The following is a 9,575-nucleotide window of genomic DNA, read 5'->3' as shown; positions in this document are numbered from 1 at the left end:
ATTACCACAGATGAGAGCGACGAGCGTCGCCGAGAAAAAATGAAAAAAATAACGCAAAAAATCAAGTGGCTGAAGGGGGCCCAGACGGCCCACATCAGCCTCCTACGACACTAAGCAAAAAACTGGTTGAGCCCGCCTCCGGCTCAGGGGTTATACTGCTGGGGAGGAGCTAACTTTTTCTGTTTACTTAGTGTCAGCCTCCTAGTGACAGCAGCATAACCCATGGTCCTGTGTCCCCCAATGAAACGACAGAGAAACATACATGGCTGAGGGGGGCCGAGACGGCCCACATCAGCCTCCTACGACACTAAGCTAAAAACTGATCTGAGCCCGCCTCCGGCTCAGGGTGTATGCTGCTAGGGAGGAGCTAACTTTTTTATGTTTACTTAGTGTCAGCCTCCTAGTGACAGCAGCATAACCCATGGTCCTGTGTCCCCCAATGAAACGATAGAGAAATAACAGTATTTTTGCTGCTCAAACTGCTGCCAAAAAGAAAAAAAAAACCAGAGGATGCAGAGGAGCTAGGAAGGGTAGATTCAGAGGGACAATTGACCCAATCACCCACAACCAATCATGTGTCCAAAAGAAACAGTGTACAGGCATATTCAATTTGTCTGACTATGGCTGCTTTCACACTACATCTTTTTAACATCCGTCATGAACGTTTTTTAACGCAAAAACGGATCCAGTGCAAATGCGTTTTCATTTCAATGCATTTGCAATGGACTCTTGTCAACATGCGTTCACCTGCGTTTGCGTGCGTTATAGTGAGGATCCAGCGACTTGCAGTTTTTTAACATTTTTCAAAAACGCTACTTGTAGCGTTTTTGAGCTGCGTTCAAATACTGCAAATTGCTGGATCCTGAGTATACTGCATGCAAATGCATGTGAACGCTGGCATGCTGATAGACAGGATCCTGCTTGCTCTACTGAGCATGCCCAGAAACCAGCCTCGGGTGATCAGTCCCTCTCTCCCCTTCCCTCTCTGTCTCTCTCCGCCTCCCTCTCCTCTCTCACCCTCTCCTCTCTCACCCTCTCCATCTCTGTCTCTCTCCCTCTCCTCTCTCACCCTCTCCTCTCTCTCTCCCCCGCCTGAAAGCTGCGGACACTCGTAACCAAGATAAATATCGGGTAACCAAGGAAAGCGCTTCTCTTAGTTACCCGATGTTTCCGTTGATTACGTGTGCAGGGAGCAAGCAGCCCGGCTCCTAGCACCTGCGGATACTGTAACCAAAGTAAATATCGGGTATCCAAGCAAGTTACCCAATGTTTACCTTGGTTACGAGCCTCTGCAGCTGTTAAAAGCCGGCTCCCAGTATATCACGTTCAGTTCCACTGACTCCCGATCACATGACTCCAATGCCCGCCCATAAACTTAAAGTGACAGGATCCTGCAAAATAACACATGCATTTGCATGCGTTTTTTTGCTGTAAAAGCAGGATCCGCTTTTACAGCAAATAAACGTTCATGACGCATGTTAAAAAAACGTAGTGTGAAAGCAGCCTATGCTCTCAATGAGGAGGAAAAGCAACTTACTGTATAAAGAGAGGATTATCTTTTTGCCGCACTGATATGTTTAAACTTTTTTTTCCAGGTCATCTCCTCATGACAGTACCACCAGAATTTGCTCCACCTCATCCTCTATAAGGACAGGAAACACCAGAGGTTAAAAGCCCCTACCTCCTCCATCTCCTTAGTGTTTTACCTGTCCCTATACAGGATAGGTGCAGGAGGTCAGTTGAGCAGGATGTGACTCCTGAAATAGCGCGCTACACAGAAGTAACTCACCGGAGACGGACTCAGGAGGATCAGGGGGTTCATCTCTCCCCTTCCTGAGTCCTACTCCGACGCCAGTCGAGCTTGAAGTAGCTCTTGGCGCCTGCAGTTCCACTGTCCATGTGGGGTTCTCGCCGTCCTGCTGCAAGCTGCGACTGTGCTTCTGGACATTCGCAGTGCATGCGCTCCACTCCAGAATGAACTTTCGGGTCAGGAGGTGGAGCTCGCGCCGGGTACAGTTGTGTGCATTCCAAGACAGAATGCACAGAAGCACCACACTGTTTGCAATGATGAGGTATTCCTGGCAGTGATGCCACTTCTCTCCATGGAGAACTCTTGGCATTACCAGGTTCCCTTATCCATCTAAGATTGGAGGTGGAAGGAATAGGTGAAGCTATGACATGGTGGAGGCTGCACAGGTAAGTTCACTGTGAAATTGCTGGGTCTCTGGGCTGATTCAAGCTGCACGCCCTTATGTAAAACCTGGGTGTCATGCACAAAGTTTGCCTTCAGGTCCAGAAGCTAAGCCTTGGAACGTTTTGATCGCAGATTCTAATCTACATGGTTGAGGTTGCTCCCTCAGATTATGTTTGGGACCAGTAGAGTCTCATATATGAGCTTCAGAATGTAACTGTTGATTAGACCTTAATGTTGATCCTCATTTTATGGGTAATAACACTCAGATGTTCCCACTGTTATCTAACCACACCAGGTTCTATCTGACTACTCCATTTGTAGAAGGGCATATAATGTGGAAGTAGCACATTATCTCGGATATGGAAACTGCCCTCAGCTGAGCCTCAGGGTTAATTAATTGGTTCAGGTGGGACTAATCTGAAATTTGTGGTACCATTTAGAATGTAGGTTTTATCCTGAGTCCACAGATGGATTTCTCTCTTAAGGGTAGGTCTAATGTGCCTTCACAGCTTCAGCCTCATGCCGCACGGCTCCCGCTTCTCTGCTTACCTCTGGCTTCCGCCTTTTGGCAGTCGGGGCCTCACTGCTTTGCGGATCTGTTCTCACTGCTCAGCCTTTAGCCTTCAAGCTCACACCCTTGGCTCTTGGCCTCACTCCTTGTGCCTTTGGGCTTGTGCCTCATGCCTTCGGGCTCATACCTACTGGCCTTGCGCCTCGGTGCCTCTACTCTTTTTTGCTTTGCACCTTTTTGCCTTGCACCTTGCTCCTTTTGGCCTTATGCCTTGTGCCTTGGCTGTGCGCATTTTGGCCTTGCACCCATTGGCTTTGTGCCTTTTAGCCTTGCGCCTTTTAGCCTTGCGCTTTTTTTGCCTGGCCCTCAGGCTACATGCCTCACATCTTGGGTCTTTAGACTTAACTCCGATTAGAGGGACATCGTACTTCTGGACCTGTACTTAGCTTAGCCTGATAAGCAGCCATACTCAGACTGGCATAATAATTCTCCTCACTATGGCTTCAAAACAGGAGTCTGCAGGAAGAAAACTAAAGTGAAACGATTCTTCTCCCTGGATCCTATCGCCAACCCTGTGGCTCTAGATTCTCAACCTGGGACATAGATCTGGCCTACGCTTTTCCCCTCTCCCATTGATTCCAAGGGTGCTAAGGAAGATACAAGAAGAATGGGCCACTGTAATTCTAGTAGCCAAGGTGTTGGTTTGCTCTTCTAGAAACAACTGGCCATAGAAGAACCAATGACGCTTCCATGTCGGAAACATCTGCTGAAACAGGGTCCACATCTTCACGCCGATACACAGCATCATACTTAGAAACACAGGGCCTGTCGAGTGATGTCATTACCAACTTACAAGCAGATAACCGGTTACACAGGCAATCTATAAGAAGATATGGAGGAAATTTTGCACATCCAAGGCAGGTGATGTGATTGACACTGCAGATCCAGGCATTGCAAGGATCCTGGATTTTCTCCAGGGACGGTTCAATAAAGGCCTAAGCCCAAACACTCTAAAAGTACAAGTCATGGCTCGAAGTGTCTTCTTTGACACACCATGAGCCACTCATCCCTGGATCGTTAGATTCATCAAAGTGGTACAAAGGCTGACCTGTCGTGCACAGCAGATTCCCTCCCTGGGATCTGAGCCTGGTCCTAAACTCCTTATCTGAATGCTCTACGAACTCATGGATCAAGTAGAGATCGGGAAACTCTCAAGCATAACCATTTTTTTGATAACCATTACAACAGCTAAAAGGATAGGAGAGATTCAAGCTCTTTCCATCGAAGATCCTTACTTGAGAGTCCAAGAGGGCCACTTGGTGCTGAGACTGGATCAGATGTTTTTACCCAAGGTCATTTCTACAACAAATCTGAATCAAGAGGTTTTCCTGCCAGCCTTTTGCCAAAGAACTAGAAGAAGGCTAGTCTGACTTCCTTGGATGTGAGACAGTCATTCCTGGCTTACCTAGAGGCTATTCAGAACTGAAGAATAGATTTGAACCTCTTTGTACAGTTTAGTAGGAAGAATAGAGGAAGGAAAGCCTCAAAATCAACCTTAGCTTGATAGGTCAGGTCCACTATCACCTCAACCGATTCCTTGAGTGGAAGGTCCCCTCCAACCCTGGTAAGGGCGCATTCTACAGGAGCAATTTCTATGTCCTTTGCGTAAAGGGCAGGAGCGTCATAAGAGCAGATCTGTAGAGCAGCTACGTGGTCGAATTCCCATACTTGATGTACTTGCAGGTCAGCAGTTGGCCTTTGGTAGGAAAGTCTTGCAGGTGGTTATCCCACCCCAATATAGTTCAATGGGTATTCTCCGGTGGTGATGTCATGATGAAATGAACTGGAAAATGGGAATTACACTTACTGGTAATGATATTTCCATGAGTCCACAGCACCCTTATTTCCCTCAAGTAATGCTTCTGTGTAACATTGGTGTAAGGAAAATTAATTAAAATTGAATTGCATCCACCCTGGTGTAATACTTGAAAAATCACTGAGGGGGTGGAGGAGGGAGGGGATTTTAACCTCTTGTGTTTCTTGTCCCCAAAGAGGATGAGGAGGAGCACCCTCCGGTGGTGCTGTCATGATGGATGCCTGGAAATATCATTACCGTTAAGTGTAATTTCCGTTTTTTTAAACATTATTGACTTTATGCACAAGCTAACATTCCAACACTTCATGATTATGGGAAAATGGAATCAACTAAAAAAAAAAAGTGAGACCATTAACATCAGTTGTATAGGAGACAATTCACTCAAGAACACTACGATATTAGTCCTCAACATGTCAATCTAAAAGGTTCCTCTTAACTGCTATCCTTTCCATCATCGGAGAAGTCACCTTGACATCTTCCACCACCTTTTGTTAAAGTAACTCAGGTTCATCCCTCATCAGAAGAAGGATAACCTCACCGCAAAGGAACGTAGAGCTATTAAGTCCCTATAAAACAATAAAACCATCATAAACGTTGCGGACAAAGGGGGAGGGATTGCCATCATGAATAGGGAATGGTACATCATGAAATATCATCATTTGTTAGAGGTCACAAATTATTATGAGAAGCTCACAGACAACTCCCAATATAAATTCGTTTATAATGAAAGCCACAGAATTAAATACAGTGGAACCTCGCTTAACGAGTAACCCAGTTAGCATTTCGCCTAACGAGCAAAGCTTTCTGTAAATTTGTAACTCTGTTTACAAGAAAGCCTTGCTGTACGAGCAAAATACTCACCGCACACACTTCCGGTTCCTTACATCCACCACGCTCTAACCCGCTCTTGCAGTCCACACAAACAAACACGCACACACACATATTATGCTCACCTTACCTTCCGTTCCCTCGCCGGCTTCCTGGAACATGCATGTATCGGGTAACCAAGGCGACCGATGCCGGACCTTCCGCTACCCGACGCGTTGACATCAAAGGCAAGAGCCGCTTGCCTCTGATTGGCCAGCACGCTGCTTTTGAGTAGGGGCTGACAGGGGAAGGTCCTCCCTCCATAGGATGTATATCCGGTAATCATCGCGACGAGGGAGGAACTTCCCCTGTCAGGCGCTACTGAAAAGGCAGCCCGCTGGCCAATCAAAGGCAAGCGGCTCCTGCCTTTGACGTCAACGCTCGGAGTGCGGAAGGTCCGGCATCGGTTGCCTTGGTTACCCAATACACATCTTGTACGGGCGTACTGCAAGTTCCAGGAGACCGGCGAGAGAACGGAAGGTAAGGTGAGCATAATCTGTGTTTGTGCGTTTGAACGTGTGTGGAATGGCACAATAGGGGACCAGGATGGGAGATTTAACAAGTGGACCGAATTGTGTGCATTGCAATGATTTCCTATGGGAAATCTTGCTTTGCTGAACGAGTAATTTGGTCAACAAGCACACTCCCAGAACGGATTGTTCTCGTTAGCCAAGGTTTCACTGTATATTGAACAAAAGAGAAAAGGATTTCTTGGAGGTTAAGGTTCATTCAATACCTTACTTTCACTTTCTCCTGAAAATACACAAGTCTCACACAACCCCCAGGAAGACCCATTATAACTTGTGTTAAATCTCCAACGGCAAACCTCTCCCATTCGTGACTTATTTTTACAATATGTGATACAGTTTGATTTTCATCTGCGAGAGTCCTCATTTTACTGGTTTACTCAATGATCTTCCATGTGTTCCCAAATACATTTTCTTTACACTTTATGTGAGTCACTCTATTCAAATATCGAACATGCACGTGGTTTGAACAGTATCGAGTGGTATTTAGCTCAAGCTACATCCATACCCAATTATCAGAAATAATTTCTTTTGAATAGCATAGAATTAATTGTTAATCACAATGCTTCTTCTTTTGAAGGTGTTATTTATAGGCAGTTGAAGGGGATGTTGAACGATGGGGATGAGATTTTGCCTCAAGTTAAGCCAATTTATATATGTGGCGGTGCGAGTCTTTCTTCATCACAGTCCTTCCTTCTGATGGGTCACATCTATTTTTACCGTCGCTTAATTGACAATTTGTTTTATTTTATTTGGAAAGGCACTGTCGAAGAAGTTCATTCATTTGTTAAAAATTGAAACAAAGAATGCCTGGGGGAGGGACACGTTGGTCTTTTTTGTCACACGGTTAGCTGAACAGGTACAATTCCTAGATTTAAAAATATTTAAAAAAAAAAAAATTAAGAAGGAAAAATAATGTAAACCCATTGGAAGAAGGTGGACGTCAAGTTATTTGGAGTTCAACAGAGGCCACTTGCCCCAATGGGTAAAAAAATATCCCTTATGGCCAGTACTGGCGCACTACAAAGAACTGCTCCAATCATTCTGACCTCATAAAAGAAGTAGATAGTCTTAAAGAAAGATTTTTGGAAAAGATTTTTGGAAAAGAGATATCCAAAAAGACTTATTACAAATGCGGTAAATAAAATCAGGCCTTTCCAACAAATGGATATATCTAAGATTAATGGGAGATTTAATAATGAAATGGAAAAAATACCGTTTCAACTTTGAAATTTAGACAGACTTGTTACCACCTTTATTACTTCATACAATGCAATTAAGAAATAGTGGCATATCTTGGGGGAGTGATCCTGTGTTATTAATTCTGCCAGCTCACCCCACTGTCATTTTCAGAAAGAAACAAACTTGAAAAATCTTATTGCACCTAGTCAGATTGGTCCGCCTGTTACATAGGAAAAAAAAAAAAGCCCTAGGTCCATGTAGTTCATCTTTGCTCCAACAATTATACATGCCACCCCCAAATAATTTATAACTGACACTGTTGTGTGTACAGAAGAAATCATCCAGCCCTTTTTTAAAAGTTGATATAGTGTTAGCCATTACTACCTCTTGTGGTAGGGCATTCCACAGTCTGACAGCTCTAACTGTAAGGAACCCTTTCCTATTTAGCTGCCGGGCTCCAGGTCCTTAGTATTGTCTTTGGAAGGAATAAGTCATGTGCCAGTCCTTTGTATTGGCCACACATGTATTTATACATATAAATGAGATCTCCTCTGACATGTCTTTTTTTTTCTAAGCTAAGCAAATCTAAATTTTCCAACCACATCATATGTGAGGCCTTCCATTCCTTGTAGTATAACTGCCCGCCTGTGAACTGACTCCAACGTCTGAATATCCATTTTATAATGTGGTGCCCAAAACTGGATCCCATATTCCAGATGTGGCCTTACAAGTAATTTATAGAGTGTTAAAAGTCTCTCTCAGCCATACTGTAAAACACGTGTCCTCTAATGACTTGATAGGAGTATATCGTGGTCATCCAAAGTGTCTGTTGCAAGATCATCCAGCATAAGGCCTCCAACACACATCCGTGCCGCCGGTACGTGTTTGCCATTTTTTGCACGTACCGGCGGCACGTTCAGCAATGCTCCCCTATTGTAGCAGGCACACACACTTAAAACCACACAGAACGTGTGTCAGTGTGCGTTTTTCTACACTCCGACATGTCCACGTTTTCTCCGGCAGCACGGGTGTCACACGGCCCGCACCCGTACCACACGGATGTAGTGTGGATGCGGTCCCTTATGACACGCGCCGGAGAAAACACACGTGTCAGTGAAAAAAACCCCCAAAACATTTACTCACCTTCTCCAGCCCTCCTGTTTCTGCTGCCGACCGCCGCTCATTATGCTCATTTAATATGCACTTCACTGCGGCCGGCAGCAGTGGGGAGACGGCAGGGCTGGAGACTGAAGATCAGCACCACGGACAGTAGCGCGGACAACGTGAGTATGCAAATTACCGGTTCTATGTGTGCTATCGGATAGCACACAAAGAACACACGTGGACCGCACGTACCCGAGACACGTACTTACCACACGCAACACGCAGGGTAAATACGTGTCTCGCGGCATGTGTTGTGTTTTTAACGGAAGTGTGTTTCAGGCCTCAGAAAAAGTCCTTCAAATCAAATGTTACTTGGGAAGTAATCCCCATAAAATCAGTTCGTAAATTGCAACTCATCATTTATCATCTATATACTTGAGTGTGGCCTACAATATGTAGATCGCACAGTTCTGAGTATGCACAAACACCTCAACATACATAGATTCAATAATCAGAAAGGGGGTCTTTAACCACAGCGTTTCAAAATACTTCCTGGTGGAACAAAAAAAAACCCCAAAACACAACCCCTATCCATTACATGCCATTCTTGAACAGATCCCTGAAGGCACACCTGAGTGGTTTAGTAGGCTCGTCCAGAGGCAACCCTATAGGAGTTTTAAATTAGTCACACTCAGCTTGGAGGGTCTTAACATTAGTATAGAACAGATCAAATAAATTACCAATTGATTAAATCATATTATTTGGCCATTCAGTGGTTTATTGAGCTGCTACTTTAACATCATTAATATTACTATTTTTATTATACATTTCTATTGACCATTTTAATATTGGTACTTATAGTGGCATTTTAAGGTTTAAGTTTTTTTGTTCATTATTGTCAATTATTGATTTATCATGTGATAACTGCACCTCCTATATTTAGGGCAGCAGTCTAGATGATTGATTGTATTGACACCTGAAGAAGGGGATGGACCACTGCAGAAACGAGTTATGTGGTTCATTAAACAGTCTAACTTTGCTGCATTGTGTAGCGATTGGCAGCACCACTTTTATTAATTGTTTCCTGCCTTGGATTTTACTCCCCTCTGGGAGTGGGCTGCTAGTGCAGCAGCGATCGCTATCTACCATTCCCCAAGGCCATCAGTCTCTGAGCGCTGCGTACAAGCAGCAGGACTGCCTCCACGTGTGGGATGACTGCGAGTGTCATCTACTCTTCACTCATCTACTGGCAGAGGCGTGCACGGAGTCCACTGACTGCTTCTGAATGTTGGATCCATCTGTGTTTCTCCGATT

Source organism: Anomaloglossus baeobatrachus, chromosome 3 (assembly GCF_048569485.1).
Source record: "Anomaloglossus baeobatrachus isolate aAnoBae1 chromosome 3, aAnoBae1.hap1, whole genome shotgun sequence".
In the NCBI taxonomy this organism is placed as follows: domain Eukaryota; kingdom Metazoa; phylum Chordata; class Amphibia; order Anura; family Aromobatidae; genus Anomaloglossus; species Anomaloglossus baeobatrachus.
Note: the sequence above shows the minus strand (reverse complement) of the source record.